The following is a 17,245-nucleotide window of genomic DNA, read 5'->3' on the forward strand; positions in this document are numbered from 1 at the left end:
AGTAAAATGTTATGTTTTAGAACAAAATTGTCATACATTTTCTTTGGGGGGGGGGGCCGCGAAAGAATGCACCGTACATAAAGGGGCGCCGCACGCTGAAAAAGATTGAGAACCACTGAGTTAGATTCACATGGACTACTTCTGGCCATGGACAGTATACCGTTACTAGATTTTCAATGGTGGGTCAGAAAACTCTCTGACTAAATCTAAAACATCTTAAACTGTGTTCCAAAGATGAACGGAGGTCTCACGACTTTGGAATGACATGAGGGTGAGTCATTAATGACATTATTTTCATTTTTGGGTGAACTCTCCCTTTAAAGGCTCCATTTTGTTATGACTATGTATAAGAGCAATAAATATGGACTCGCATGTCAGTTGTAGGCATACAGTAGGAGCATAGAGAATTATTGTGGATTACTAATTTGATGTTGGTGAAATTTAATGGAAAGTGAAGAATCACTTTGCAGACTTTGGTTTTCTGAAAGCTTTTGAGCAAAACCAACAAATTTTCGAGATCCCCTCTGAATTCTTGATAAATGTGAGATTTCTCATTTGAGATTCTTATAAAGAAAATCTGGCACTATCTGAGACTTTGGTGCACTCTCTATTTTATCCTATTGCCATCTTGAAGAAACAATTGAGATATTACTGAGATCAATTGTATTTTTCTCTCTCCCATAAATCAGTTTGTTCTACCAAAATATAGCTACTGTGATGACAATGAAGAGGACCAATTTGATTGGCTGCATCTCCCTCTCCCTCGCTCAGTTCCCTCCACCTTGTGCTGTTCTGATGCCCTCCTCCTCTCTCGCTCTCTCTCTCTCGTTCTCTCTCTCGCACACACTCTACCTCTCCGTTGTCTGTAGGTACACCCTCTGCTTGTGTGTGTGTGCCGGTGTGGTCGAAGCGTGTCCGTGTGCTCGTGCGGGCTGAAAGCAGGCGGATCTCGGATGTGTCTCAAAGCTCTTAATCAAGGTTTTGCTGTTTTTTGGTGTCGTGCGAGGAGCCCTAGCTGGAGCATCACCATTCTGGATATAATATAATATCTGGATATAACATCTACTTTCATTATCAAACCGGTAAGAGATCTTCTGATTCGTCTGTGCTGCTAAATGGTACTTCAGTAAGAAAGATGGCTATGTTAACAAGAAATACCATCAGACAGGTCACAGTTAGATGAATGTCACTTTCACATGAATTGAACCCGTCCCAACCCTCAGTGTGGAGCCTTGCCGTGTGTCTGTGTGTGTTCTGGTCTGGGATGCATCCAAAGTATGGCATGCACGACACATTAAAATTGTTTAAATGATGCTTTTGTTGTCTGAAATGCTTTGGGGCAGGTGCGGGGAAACTGTAACCCATCCTGGCACACGATGGAGGTCTGGTCTGGGATTAAATGAAGCTCGCTTTTTTGGAGACGTGTATTCGTGAGAGATCGTTCACTTAATGTTTCAGAGATCAAACCGCAAAAGGTCTATATTTAGCCGATGCAGCTTCAGAGAAACGTACGTACGTATGCATATGCGTATGTGTGTTAAGATATCGGTATCTTCTGTTTCCACAGGACGGGCAGATCGTTTAAAGAGCAGGAAGGGAGGGGTTGGATGGCTTTCGCTTGCAGACATTCTAGGTACAGCTGACACGTTTACAGAAGCAATGAAGAGAGAGCTAGAGACTGCCTTCACAGTCACAAACATCAATGTTTATTCGATTAAGTCACTTCGGAAGAGGAACCTTAATTTCACCTCCGTTCGCTTGAAAACTAATAAAAGTAAAATGTGATTAGGCACCATGAAGTCGATGGGGTAGTTTCCACTCCTCTCCTGCTGATATGAAGCTAAAATGATGTCTAGTGGGATGTTAAGAAACACTCTTTAACATTTCAGGTGCCCGCAGCTATGGAGCTTTTATTGCTGAGCCAACATTAACATCCCTCGTTCATCCGGTGATCAATACCCACAAGTTATTAGCATGCATCCAAACCATCGCTTTTGTACGGTCTTGCCCCAAACATGGAGATTTTATTGGGTACGGTTTTGTGTTTCAGATGAGCGCATGCTGACCGCAGAGCTCTTAAAATGCCATGGGATTATCACCCATCTTCCTGTGATAGAACAATGACCCGTCGCTGTGCCCACATTTCCATTACCTACACGGTCACATGAACACAAACAGGTTATCTGTGAAATGTCAGTTTCTTTTATTTTTGCTCAGGAAGTGTGTTTGCTCAGAGGTTGCTCTACTGTATGCAATGGAGTTTCATTTCATTGAAATATCCATTTAATCACTCATTTGTCACTATGATTGCCCAGGTCTGTTTGTCAGGAAAATCTCAGAAGCATGAAATTTGCTATCCATTTAATCGCACAGCCGTCTAAGAAAAACAGTTGAGATATTAAAGTAATCTCATTTCTCATCGTTCATTTTTGTGTGACCAAAGGGACGTTTAACCCCTCCAGGTTTGCACTTTTATAGATCTAGAGACTTAATGGAGATGTCAGTTATGCTAGCCTGAAGTACGCTAATAAAAATTAAGGTGCTACATGACTCTGAACCAGTGTGGCTGTGGGTTTCATCCAAAGAAACTTTTTGTTGCTCAAAATCTTCTTTGTAGAGAAAAAAAGTCATTCATTGGGTATTCAAGGAGGTCCAGGGCCTCATGGGGGTCCGTAGTGGTGTTGCTGGGTCCTCCAAATGTTTTTTTAATCAAACAAGAATAGAAATGATTAAAAACTTGATTGAAATGAAGGTTCCCATACAAAATGATATACAACTTGATTTTGCCAAGTGGTTGATGTCCTCAAGGCATCATTAACATTACAACATTTCAATCAACCAATCAGATTTCTTTCTTTCTTCTTCACACCATTCCAGCATCTACAGCTATATTCATGCCGAGAATCAGTTAATCCATACACAAGTTGATCAACATAAGTTAATCCATACACAGGTCGGGGAGGGGCATGTTTTTGGCCTGTGGGAGTAAACGCACACTGACACAGGAAGAACATGCAAACTCCACACCGAACGACCACCTGACCTAGCCGGGGCTTGAACCTTCTTGATGTATGGCAGCAGTGCAACCCATTGAGCCACTGTGCCGCCCCAATCAGATTTCAGAGATAAGTTTACAGTTTGTTTCAACTTTAACCTAACAACCAGGATTACCCTACTGGAAAATCCAGCTAAGACTAGGATAAACTGGTTTTAGCTGGTCTCCCAGCTTGGTTTTTGCTGGTACTGCTGGTGTAGCAAGCTGGTCTAGCTGTGTTTTGGTCACTTTTTAAGCTGATCTAGCTGGACTTAGCTGGTCAGGCTGAAAGACCAGCTGACACACCAGCTTGACCAGCTTTGCAAGACTGGGAGGACCAGCTTAGAGCAGCTACTGCCACATTAAACCAGCTAAAACCAGCTTCCAGCTTATGCTGGATGTTTCAGTATAGTTGCTTCTAGACCATTGTTTTTTTCACTTGTCATTTCCCTCTTATTCTAGGGTTCAGTTATGGTTAAGGTTGGGGTTTGGGGTTGGTTTACAACAGTGTTGTCCGTGGGTCAACACAATATGCTGCCCCGAGGACATCTCTCTCACTTTGCAAAATCTGGTCGAGCTAACATAATCTAACCATCATAACAAAGAATCCAGTCTTAATTTGATAAATGTACTTGGGCGCCAGCTTCCCCTCTCTGACCATTAAGGTGTCCTTGGCCTGAAAAAGGTTGAAGACCTCTGCTTTAGACTATGAAAGGTAAGAAGTGGTTCTTTTAAGACTGAATGGTTCTTTGGGGAGCCAAAAATGTTTTTTTATATATGGCATCACTGTGAAGAACCTTCTGTAACACCTTTATTTTTAAGAGTATATTAACTTCATCTTAGATGTTTAGCTTAAAATTCAAATACTGTAGATGGAGACAAATGAGATAATTGTTGACATTGTAAGAACATAGAGTTAATAGGCTGGATATCAAAAATGAGAATAAATTCAGTTTTGAAAGACCATAAGACAGTTTTGAGTATGTACTGTATGTTAATCTCTGTTTTTTTATTGCAGACTATGGCAATGAGCACATTTTAAGACATTTCATTGAAAATATTACTAGTGCCGTTTTATTATTGGAAGCAAAAGTCTCGATTTACTGTCTACACTCTTAAAAATAAAGGTGCAATAAGCTGTTTTTCACACTGATGCCATAGAAGAACCGTTTTTTGTTCCCCAAAGAGCCATTCAGTCAAATGTTCTTAAAACAACCATTTCTTTCCTACCTTTTTATTGTCTGCATTGTCTGTTTAGTGAAACAGAAAAGGTTCTTCAGATTTTAAAGGTGGAACCATACAGCCAGAAATGGTTCTTGTACTACATTATATGGCGTCATGTACCACCTAAGAGGAGAAACATTTGAGATAATAAAGAAATCTCCATTGTGGTTTTTCATTATGGGCAGAGATAATGCTAATATTCTGCCTAATCACGTCTACCGCTGTGAAGTTAATTTATTTGACATATTATTCTCTTTTCAATAGCACAAGCCGTCAGATTCAGTTTAGCGAAATACATCCAGATTCTTTTTTGCCCGGTGAATACGTTAGCGATTGATCAGTCTGTCCCTCCGTGTCTCACCCTCATGACACTCGGACAAGAAGAGAGAGACACGGACAGACTGGCAGCTCATTTCCTGAACACTTTCTGAGATCGCCAGAGTTTATGGTGTCGAGAGCTTGACAGTTTCAAGATGAGTTTGGTTTGCTGGTGCTCTGTTATATAAAGGATGACTTAAACTGCTCTTGTGGGTTTTATAGCTTGCTGGTTTTATAAGGGTTTTGGGCACTGGGAGACCAGATGGTCCACCTAATTAATGCGTTCAATCATTTGGCCGTTTTTGGGTTAATTTGCTACCTCTGATGCTTGGTGGATTGACCTTGTGGGATATTTTGATTATGTAAGTCCTGTTTTGTTGCAGCTTTGGCTTTGTGGGACAGCTATAAACAGCAGATGTATTCAAGGGGGGCATGTAGCCCCGCAATATGAGTTTTTTGCGAGAGGAATGTGTACTGCTTAAATGGGTTTTGTGTTGAATATGTATTTTTAACAATACAACCATTTTTATATCTGAATCAAAATTGTTGTACCACTGAAATCTAGACTTCCTGATCAGGGAGCTGTCAATCTAAATCTCACTAGCCAATGAGAGTAAGGCACTGTTAAGCCCCGCCCACACAAGAAGTTTGTGCCAGAATGGCAAACGTACAGGTATGGAGCGTAAAAGTGAGCTTAAAAGTCCATGTAAAGTCAGAGATTAAATGTCTCCAACATAAATCTCTTTTCTTGGACTACAACAAACACACGGATTGTAGGCAACAGTTTACTTCCTGGGATTGGTGATGTAGACAAGACCAACATTATCATAATTCCTCCCGCTGTGGAGTCACAGCCTGTAAGTTAACTCATGTTAGCATTGCATTGTGAGCGAATCTTTCAAACATGGTAAGGAGCGTCACATTTCCGGCTGACGTCAGAGATATTCAGGCCAATCACAACGTACAGATTAGCTGGCCAATCAGAGACACAGAACTTTACAAAACCGTACGTTTCAGGAAGAGAGTGAAATCTGGTGTTACAAAAGTGTACGCTATGTGGAAAATAATGTGTTTTTTAACCATTAACCATGCGAACACATTGTATTATACCAAATACACAAAATAATGTTGTTTTTTAGCAATGAAATAGGTGCTCTTTAAAACAGCTACAACCTGAATGGATGCTTGTGATTGTGTTAGGGGTGATTTAAGCCCCTCCCAAATAATCACAGAATGGTGAAAAACTCTGCAACTCAAGACTACAAGCCCAGTGTCACGAAATTTCGTTATATAGTCAAGTAATTTTTTCATTCTTTTTTCGTGATTTTATCACAAATTGTCGCGTTTTTTTTGTGATCGTATAACGAAGAACTGTTTTCGTGTGATTAGCACGTATTGGTTACTCAACTGTTTTGTACTATTTTCTTACTATTGTCGCTTCGCTTTAGGGTTAGATTTACATAAAATGACATCCCTACCCAAACCCAACTCTAACCCTAACGCCAGGCGACATATAAAGAAATAAATCTGAAAAAATAGTATAAATCAATAAATAAAGTGACATTTTAATGCAAGTACCAAATCTAACCCTAAACCGAAGCGACAGAAATATGAAAAAGCAGTTAAGTAACCGAGTGATAATCACACGAAAACAGGAATTCGTTATACAATCACAAAAAAATGTGAAAATTTGTGATAATATCACGAAAAAACACGAAAATCAAAAGAAATATAAGAAATATAATCAAAAGAATCAAAAAATTACGTGACTATATCACAAAACCTTGTGAGACTGGGTATGTACTACTTAGTTAAAAGTCTTTTGGCAAACAGCAATACATTTCTAACATTTCTAATGTGTTAGAAACTATTTTCAAGATTGAAAAATAATGCAATTTATTTAAAAATCATGTTTAATTCTTGCAATTGTTGTATTCATTTTCTGAGTGTTTGTTTCTTGAAAGTTCGCATTGGTTGGCACAAATCCGATTTTATATATACAGTACATGGGCTTATCATTAAATTAGGTTGAATGCTATTGTATTACTGTAGGTAGTGCATGAATTAACTTTAAACTTGGTGTCCATTTATGCCACAATTGGACTCAGGTTGCAAACAACATCAGCACTTCACAGAAAACAAGACTTGCAGCTTCTGGCAGCTTTTTAAAGGAAAGCTAATCTTTTTATTGGCAGAGAAAATATGAAATCCCAGTGGATCATGAAATGGGCTTTTCTGCTAGGAAATGATTGTTGAAGATGGTTTAGAAACCTTCAAGAACGTCTCACTCGCGACCTTCTGCTTGTAGCATGTACCTTATGTTCTCGCACACAAGTCTTAATCCAAACCCTTGTGTACAAGAAATGTCACCTCTTTAACGAGAAAGAAAATCCAACCCTGGACACCTGCAGCATGGATGACCCAGTGAAATCTGCAGAGCCGCTGTCTCTGGAGGATATCGCTCACAACAGACTCGGCTGAAAAAATAATACTTTTTTTACCATCTTGCCTCTTACTTGGCCAATCATAGTTTAAAATTTGGGGTGGCTGAAGTCGCCGCAGGCCGTGCCTTTGACAAGCCTGCCACGGTTTCTTTTCCTCAAAAGACAGCTGCAAAAGCCAAGCTAATGTACAGCACTGCTTTCTCCAAATGTACTTTCTACACTCTTAAAAATAAAAGTACTACATGGTGTCATAAAAAAATCTTACCCCATTGGAATTTTGTTTTTTTTTTTTGCTTGTTTTAAGCACAAATTCACTTAATTATTTTTTATTTTTTGTCTAAAAACTACACTTTTTTAGGTACACATTTTGGTCATAAAGAAAATATATCTTAATTTTAAAAATGTGTAAATATATGAACTGATAAAAAAGACAAAAACACTAAGTAAGAAAGTCAGTTTTTGTGGTGAATTTTACACATTGTTTAAGATTAATGGCGATTAACAGCGTACAAAATAAAAGCGATTTATACATATAAGTGTGTGCTGTGTGTAATTATTCTTTATATATAAATGCAAACGCATTCATGTATATATTTAAGAAACATTTACATGTATATATACGGAGCCGCTAAGGGGACAAATATAAAATAGTTTAGTTTCACGTGCACACGTGAAACTATCGAGTGTGAACGTAAAACTATCAAGTGTGCACGTGAAACTATCGAGTGCGCACGTGAAACTATCTAGTGCGCACGTGCAACTATCATGTTTTGTTTTTCGTTTGAGTTTAAATACGTGCATATTTTACAGTAACGGTGGTTGATACGCATTCTTTCAATCAATATTAAATAGCCTACGTCTTAGTTTAGTAAATACGCTTAGATTATTTAATATTAATTATAAATGTATTAAATGTCTCTTGCAAACTATGAAGGGACAATGAATCAATACACTGACATGGTAATGCTAGACAGATACTTTGTTTGCACAGTCCTACCGTAATTTTGTCACTCCTAGACATACGTCTGGCATCAGAGGGGAAACGTTTACCTCGATGAAGGAAAGTCATTGTCTCACCAGACTATGTTTATTTGGCTATATCCAGTGCTGAGCTTCGATGAAACTTCGATGAGACCGGTGAGATGCTTACACAGGGCGGGAGATACGCAGCGTGATTGACAGCTTTGACACCAAATGGATACACGTGAAAATCATATGACATGATTTCACAACTTTTCATTGGCCATTTAGATATGTGAAGCATACTGTACACGGAAATTAACCTGGACATTCAATCTGTCGAAAAATCTAAACATCTGCAAAATGGACATACGTGGTTTTCATCGGACATCGACGATATCTTTTTGTTTAGACCTATTTTCTTAGGTCATTTTGCTTATAAAGAAAATATATCTTGATTTTTAAAAATGTGTAGATATTTGTACTGATAAAAAAAGACAAAAATACTAAGTAAGAAAGTCAGTTTTTTTGTGATGAATCTTACACATTGTTTTTTTTTAGTGCTGGGCAAAGATAAACCGTGATTAATGGCGTACAAAATTAAATAGATTTTTTGCATAATATATAAGTGTGTGCTGTGTGAAATTATTCTTTATATATAAATACAAACACATTCATGTATTTATTTAAGAAAAATGTATATATATATATATATATATATATATATATATATATATATATATATATATATATATTAAAACATTCTGAAATGAATATATGTATGTGTGTGTGTGTGTGTGTGTGGTTAAATATACATAATAATTACACACAGTACACAAACATATTATGCAAAAAATCACTTTTATTTTGTCACGATTAATCTTTGCCCACCACTATATTGTTGTTGCTTCAAAAATGGCAAAAACTTTAGTAATTTTCATACTTTAATTTTTCATACATGAAGGTCTTTTCAGGGGGTTTACTGAGGCGGTGTGAGTCTTTTATAATGATCTGAATATTTAAATCAGGAGTCTTCAACACTGTCTGCCCCCCACGGGCATTCTCAGAAAGGTTAAAAATCTCTTTCGGTCTTCCACTGTCTGTACCCTAATTCAACGCCCAACCCTAAACCCGTCAACATCATTCTAAAGGAACCAGCAGATGTCACACGTATCATACTGTATATCATCTATTTTTAGCATGTATGGGAAGTGATGTCTCTGCCTGTGATATCTGATGCGTGTCAAGCTTCGGGCCATCATTCCTGTTCTTCCTCAAACCCGACATGAAGATCAGGACAGATTATGAGATCTTAAGAAGAGATAGAAAGCGAAGGAAGGGGAACGTGACCTTATATTCCCAGATCCACCTGTGTCATGTTCAATGATCTGTTCTGTGCTCGGACCAGATCTGATGCTTCTGAACGGTGCTGCTTTGAGTCGATCAGCGTCAAACTCCCGGCAGATGAAAATCATCTCGCTTACATCTGTTCTTTAGCGCATTTAATGACAAAGGAAAGCATGCTGTCTTTCTTTAGAGACAAATTGCTCTCTTCTCGGTGTTTCCTGATCAGAATTCCATAGCAGGCGCTGACATTTAATTTGCAGCTAAATTGGGGTGAGAAGTGTGTGAGTTGTGTGTTTGTGTGTCTATGAACAAGGGGATTTTTTGGGTCGATAGGTGTGTGAATGAGCAAATGCTGTTGTTCATTTTAGATGCCGTAATGACAGCAGTAACAATACAAGCTATTAAAGAGACAAAGGAACATTGTGTTTAGTCAAAAAATAGGTTCCGGATGGTTCAGACGGGATAAGTCACTAAATATCTGCGCTGCAAAAGTTTTGTAAATAATCTGTATTTTTGTGACCGTAGTTGCCAAGAAGCATATTGATATCATTAAACAGCACCTATTTCATTGCTAAAAAACAATGTTATTTTGTGTATTTGGCATAATACAATGTTTTCGCGTGGTTAATGGTTAAAAAACACATTATTTTACACATACCGTACATTTTTGTAGCTCCAGATTTCACTCTCTTGCTGAAACGCACGGATTTGAAAAGCTCTGTGTCCCTGACCATTGGTGCTCTTACATTAACACATATTTCCTTGCATTATGTCTTTTCCCACTCATACTGTTTATTTATTATGTGATGTCTATTATATAATTTAATTAATCAATGCAAAGTCCCTCTTGCAATTTATTGTGAGTAATATCAGCCATTAGAGTGTGCATGGATCTGTTCTCCCAATCTTCATTGTTGAAATGAAACTGATGCGAGACATATTCATTTTAAGATTGAATCCTATTTATGATGGATTGGGTGCTAACTGGGACGCAAGGTATCTTAAATTAAATTGATTTTACTTGCTGCATTGGCGAATGTATTGATTTTTTAAGGAAACATTCATCCTAGTAAAATTGTGTCATGTAATCTATCCTCATTTCATTTTCAGTGTCAACATTCTGTTGATGATCGACTTTTAGGGGTTGTTTACTCCACAACGTTTCCAACCGAAACAGGAAACTTTTCATACATGTTTTAAGTCCTGAAGATACAAACTTTTGTAAATGTGTTTTAAAGGTGCTCTAAGCGAATTCACCCGTTTTGGGCCATAAAACATTTTGTGTTTCATACAGTAAACATCTCTCCACTATCTGCAACCTGCCTGTCCTCTGAACTCACTGTAAAAAACGCGGTCTCTGTAGACAGCCCAGCCTCCACAAAGTGTAACAAAAACAAAGTGGTCAAACCTACCACCACGAAACATAACAAATAAACGACAAAAAGGATTTGGGAGTGGGGGTTGGGCACGTTCATGACTCTTTCAGAAAGCACGGAAAGGGGGAGAGGAGGAGTTAGCTACGCTTCGTTTTGTTTGAAAACACTTCGAACGTCAACAAGAAGTGACGTCACACGGATTCGCTTAGAGCGCCTTTTAAAGTACAAAATGACAGCATAATTATTTCTTTGTAAACAAAAATGATGTGCATGACTATTGCGTTTTTGTTCTGAAGGCATGCGCGAGTACTTCACAACCATAACAAAAATGGGGACCATGGAACTGTGTTTTTGTGGCAATCAAGATGCTAAATGTATTTATGCATCTACAAGACAATTACAAAATTTGTCATATTGTTATATTTCAGGGTCACTTAAACCTACCTCATCGTACATCAAAACAAAGTTGCTCTGTAAAAAATGAAGTCATTTCGACATATATTTTTATGTTACTTTAACTTAACAGATTAAGTTAAAGGGGACATTGTATGAGACTTTTTAAAGATGTATATAAATCTTTGGTGTCTCCAGAGTGCATTTGTTAAATTTTAGCTCAAAATATCCCAATGATGATTTATTATAGCATGTTAAAATTGCCATTTTTCTGGTGTATGAGCTAATGCAAATGAGCTGATGAAATGCAAACACTGATCACCATAATGGTGGATGTTTAAAATTGAAACTCAATTGTGCTGTAAATTATTTTCTCTCTCTCTGCACTAAATGGCAGTGTCATGGTCGGATAGTGCAGATTAAGGGGCAGTATTATCCCCTTCTGACATCACAAGGGGAGCCAAATTACAATGACCTATTTTTACATGCTTGCAGAGGATGGTTTACCAAAACTAAGTTACTGGATTGTTCTTTATCACATTTTGTAAGTTAATAGAAGCACTGGGGACACAATTATAGCACTTAAACCTACCCGTTCTGACCAAGATGCGTATAAATGACACGCAGTGTGATTATCGTGCAATAGATACGCCAAATTCCGATTTTGCGTGCATATGATACGCCAGTCCTTCCCATTCACTTATATGGCGAATCGTTTCGTGACGTTTTATTTATTGTTTTCTCATTTGTTTTCTGTCTTTTAAACCATTTTCGCTTTGGTTTAGGGCCAGATTTCACATTTGTTTAAGCAGGTTATATAATATACAGGTTTCTCTATGTTTTTATCTATATTTAAGCCATGGTCACTTGGAGTTGGGGTTAGAGTTGGGGTTTGGGTTAGGATGTCATTTTTATATAATAAAAAGTTGTTCTAACCCTAAACCCAAGAGAAAATGGCAAAAAAACAGAAAACAAATGAGAAAACAATAAACAAAATGTCACGAAACGATTCGCCATACAAGTGAATGGGAAGGACTGGCGTATCATATGCACGCAAAATCAGAATTTGGCGTATGTATTGCACGATAATCACACTGCGTGTCATTTGTACGCTTTTTGGTGAGAATGGGTTGCTTAAACATGAAAAAAGTCAGATTTTCATGATATGTCCCCTTTCTGTGTTAGGAAAACGAATACAGTATGTGCGCAGACGTTTAGTGTTTCTTTACAAAGTAACATTGCCGTAGTGGCCTGGCACACGTTATAGAGCATTTTAAGTTTTAACGGATTCGTCTAAACGTCTGTTTGATAACGACTTTTACATATTGCATTTTTAATCTTTATGGATTTTTTTCTTTTTTGCAGTGTGAAATAAACACACACGCTCCCTAAATGGTGCCTGGATGACTCGGCTTCCATTTTAAACAAGTCATTTGATTCAACAAGTCATCTGAAACAAGCATTTAATAGCCAATTACTTTTTACTACTATAACAAACACATAAAATCACATAAAGCTATAAAATCTATCTTTCAAACTTTTTAGTACCTTATTTTTTATTAATTTAATGATCTGTATTCTCTTTGTCAATTATATTAAACTCTTTTCATTTAAGAAAGTGATTGTTCTGAACATACTCACTCATATAATGATTGACAAACAAATGGGTTAACAAAACTAATGACTTCTTATCAAGACAAACAATGGGTGATAGATTATGTCAACATAAATTCCAATATGACCTTATTTACTTTTGTAAAGCCCTATAAAAAGGCAGTAATTGTTTCTGTATTGACATTTCTTATTAAAACATGAGATTGGGCCGTAAGTACAGTGCTTATTCAGTCTTTTCACCCATGTTATCTTATTTAATGTTTCCCACTGTTCATACTTTCCCCTCATTATAATTAATCCCGAGTGTTCAGTTTTCATCATATCGCACTGTATGTTTGTAAACCCATGGGTTAGCGTTCTTATTGCTTATGTATGAGGTGTAAAGAGCCATGTAAGAACTAAACCCAGCCTTTGTTTTTCACCTCCGGTTGTATTTTTATCTTTCAAAAGTTGTTTTGATGGCATTTTGCATGAAGGTGCTACAGAAGCGAGCGTGTCTTTGGTTGAGCACACCTTTGAAATCTCTTCCGTCAGAGCTGATTGCTTTTGAAGTGGTTTGGTAATGAAATGGTTGTGGAGGTTCTCGTACGAGAGAGAAATGCTCATCCACGTCTTCCTGTCGTACCCTCAGCCCTCTGCAATCACGGAGAGGTGATTGGATTCAGCTCATTAACAACACGAGACACCGTTCTGAATCCTAGCAAGCTTCCTAACTAGACAGCATTTTTAGACAGACGGGTTATCACGTTGCAACGGCTGTTACAAACATAGCTGTGTTGTCTTTCAAAACAGCAAAGTCAGTATGGGGTGTGTCTTTTCCATATACTGTAAGTAATAGACTTAGGCTGATTCATTTGGCTATTGTAAAATGGTCGACATCCAGATCCAGAGTCATGCCCAGGATTTTTAAGAAAAAAGTGGATTTTCTTTTTTTGGCATTTTTGCCTTTATTTGATAGATAGTACATGTATGTAATGAGAGGACAGGAAAGTACAGGGAGGAGGGAAGGGTGTGAGATTGGAGTACTTGCAAATGCACCATCAGCTCCGAAATCCAAGTGGATTTTTTCAATTAAGTGTTTTATATCTATCAAAAAATTGCTTTACTCTAAAACATTGGTTATTACATTGGAACCCAGCCTCTTGGGTTTTAACCTATGCTGGGTTGTTTCAACCCAAAACGCTAATTTTTTTAGTTAATTTAACCTAATGGCTGGGTTCGTACCTTTTTGACCCAGTGCTGGTCTGAAAATAACCCAGCTTTTTTTAAAGTGTACAATTTAGGTTCAGATAATGTGCTATAAACTCTAAATTGTGTTATTATCTATCTATCATCTACACATTGCTTGACATTGTATGACTTTTCTCTTCAGACCATGAAAATGGTGTTCAATGGCTTGGTTTATTATTATTATACCTATACTGATATAATAATTTGCATAATGTTGTTATATGAGACACTGGCCACCCAGCTTCGGGCGTTTGAAGCTCATATCGATCAACCACTACTGATATCCATCTGGGATGTCAGATGTAATTGAAGCATTTATAGAAAGCATTTATAGTGTAATCTAGTAGTAATGAAGGTATCATTTTGCTTAGAATGCACTCTTGGAAAATATCTACCTACACCATTAAAAATTAAAGGTTCGGAAAGGGAACTTCACAGCGATGCCAGCAGAGAACCATTTGGATCTCTTAAAAACCTTTTACACTGTAAGGCAAATGATCTTAAAATAACAAATTCTCTGTCACCTTTTAAAATAACCTGAAAGGTTATGTGGATGTTAAAGGTTCTTTATGGAACCATATAGCCTGACAAAGACAACTTTACCAAACTACTGTAGTACTTACCATCTACATACAATTTGTAAGTACAGTAGTGTTTGTTATTAGTTATCATATATGTTCACTATAAGTACCTGTCATTAACCAACCCTTGCCTGTAAGTACTAAATACTTATATTGTACCTTCATTTGTAAGTACAATAGTGTTTGTTATTAGTTATCATATATGTACACTATAAGTACCTGTCATTAACCCATACTTGCCTGTAGGTACTAAATACTTATATTGTACATTAATTTGTAAGTACAGTAGTGTTTCTTGTTAGTTACAGTATACCTACACTATAATTATGTATCTGGTATTACCCAGTACTTATCTAGAGTTACATAATAACTACCAATTATGTACCACTGGTAAATACATGATACAATTTAATTACCATGTACATGTAGATACTCAAAAGTAAGTACCACACATTTACAAGATATTTACAATATATGCACAAGGTAAGTACACGTACTGTAAAATGAAGTGCTACCATAAATTCAAGCTGATTAAACTTAAAAATGTAACTCCAACAATGAGTTTTTAAAGTGTGGAATGCACTGTAAAACAACTTGGTTTTGCAAGTCAATTCAACATACTATTTTAAAGGGGACATATCATGAAAATCTGACTTTTTCCATGTTTAAGTGATATAATTGGGTCCCAGTGCTTTTATCAATCTAGAAAATGTGTTAAAGATCAACCTAGCAACTTAGTTTTGGTAAACCATTCTCTGCAAGCATTTGAAAAAATAGGTAATTGAAATTTGGCTCCCCCTGTGATGTCAGAAGGGGATAATACCACCCCTTAATCTGCACTATTCAACCACAGCACGGCAAATAAACTTGAATTTGGTTAGGTGTCGTTTTTGTCAAAATTACTTGTCAGATAGTCCATTATGTCAGGAAAGTCAACAGTGATTACAAGGGTTTATTTTATTTATAATATTTCTTTTATTTTGGGGCTATCAATTTAATCTTCACAGATTTTGTCTTGTTTTAGCCTAGACGTCTTGGCTGTGATTGGGTGGCTATTAGCAACCTGATCTCACAAAGTTCCGTGGGATAGTCACAACATTTTTTGCTAATTTTTCTGTGGCATTCTCACGGATCTCCGCATTTTTCCGTGGCCCTGCTACGGACTGTCTTTTTACGTAGCATTCTCACGGACTGGATACTCAACTGCTTTTTCCTATTTTCAAACCATTGTCGCTTCCGTTTAGGGTTAGATTTGGTGTTTGCGTTAGTATGTCACTTTAACTATTGGTTTATACTATTTTATTCTTTTATATTTTCTAAACTTTAAACAATTGTCGCCTGGCGTTGGGGTTAGAGTTGGGTTTGGGTAGGGATGTCATTTTATGTAAATCTAACCCTAAACCGAATTGAAAATGGTAAGAAAATTGGACAAAACAGTTGAGTAAAATTGTTTGCTGGATGGATGGCCTGTTTCTCATTTTGCATTCATCCATGCACACTGATTTGGCATTGAGGAGCATAGGTGTATTCTGGGGCGTTTTACTTAACCGCGTACCGCATCACTATCTGCACACTGTCATTTTGCATCAGATTGTGTGCTTTTGAATGCTGCTGCACCCGAGAGTTACACTATCTGCTGAGTATGAGTTATTCGGGTTACAATCTCAGCCTGATCTGCGTCTCAACTAAACACTCCATCTGGTAAAATCCACCATCAGCGTGACACGGTTAATAACTGCAGAGCTCGTGATTCAAGAGGCATTTTTTAGTTCGATGTTAATTAAATAGAGTAACTTGTCGCAGGTTAAATCCAGGACATCTGTTCATGACAGTCATTTTGTAAATTAACATCTCCAAAAATGAACACTCTAAAATTACTCCAAAATCCGTACTACTGTAAGCTGTGACAAATCCTTTATAACCTCGCGATGACCTCATCACAAAACATGCATAAAATACTATCTAATGTTTAAACAATGTGCTAAAATAATTTTGTAAAAAAAAGACCACAATGGTATATGGCATCTGTATGAAGAACCCTTTTATAACCTTCGGGCTTTCAGGTTTGGACACAGTTTTATTTAACTAGTAAGCTGTAAATGCCACAATCAATCACTCTAGAGCAGTGTTTCCCAATCCTGGTCCTCGGGCACCCCCTCCCAGAAAGTTTTAGATGTCTCCTTATTTAAAACACCTGATTTAACTCATCAGCCTCCTTCTAAAATGGTAAACATGTGTCCCTAACAAGCTGATGAGTTAAATTAGGTGTGTTAAATAAGGAGACATCTAAAACTTTCTGGAAGGGGGTGCCCGAGGACCAGGGTTGGGAAACACTGCTCTAGAGGAAAGCACATATCGGCAATGCTCATTGGCTGCTGGCACCACAGGGATACGCCCAGTCCTAAACCCTTCACTAGTGATTATTCTGACCTGCAACATTAAAGACAGCAGACAGGGAAACATGTAAGTCCATTTGGTGCTTTTTAAAGCACTCCAAACGAATTTGTCAGTAGTACAACACCTGCTATTGTGTAATGAAATACATGATTTATATTTTGTCTGTAAAACTTTATTTTATCAGAGAAATATTAGTTTTGACAGGAGAATGATGTAGTTGCAACATTTACCAGCAGGAGCTAACAGGCCAGATCTTGACCTCATTGTGTGAACTATGCCTTTACACAGTACAAATCCAATAAATATATATAAAAGCTTTAAAGTTAT

At 37.3% G+C, this 17,245-nt stretch overlaps 1 protein-coding gene across 2 annotated transcripts in view; it reads left to right on the forward strand.

Moving 5' to 3' along the window:
• Window positions 1-825: 825 nt before the first annotated feature.
• lingo1a (leucine rich repeat and Ig domain containing 1a) overlaps window positions 826-17,245 on the forward strand; it is a 142,698-nt gene continuing 126,278 nt past the window's right edge. Inside the window, exons 1-2 of one of the 2 annotated variants that reach the window (XM_055192221.2) lie at window positions 826-1,082; window positions 1,568-1,633. The gene's annotated coding sequence lies outside the window, so the exon portion shown is untranslated. The remainder of the gene's footprint in view (window positions 1,083-1,567; window positions 1,634-17,245) is intronic. The other variant, XM_055192220.2, reaches the window with a different exon arrangement.

This window comes from Misgurnus anguillicaudatus, chromosome 6 (assembly GCF_027580225.2).
Source record: "Misgurnus anguillicaudatus chromosome 6, ASM2758022v2, whole genome shotgun sequence".
Classification (NCBI taxonomy): Eukaryota; Metazoa; Chordata; class Actinopteri; order Cypriniformes; family Cobitidae; genus Misgurnus; species Misgurnus anguillicaudatus.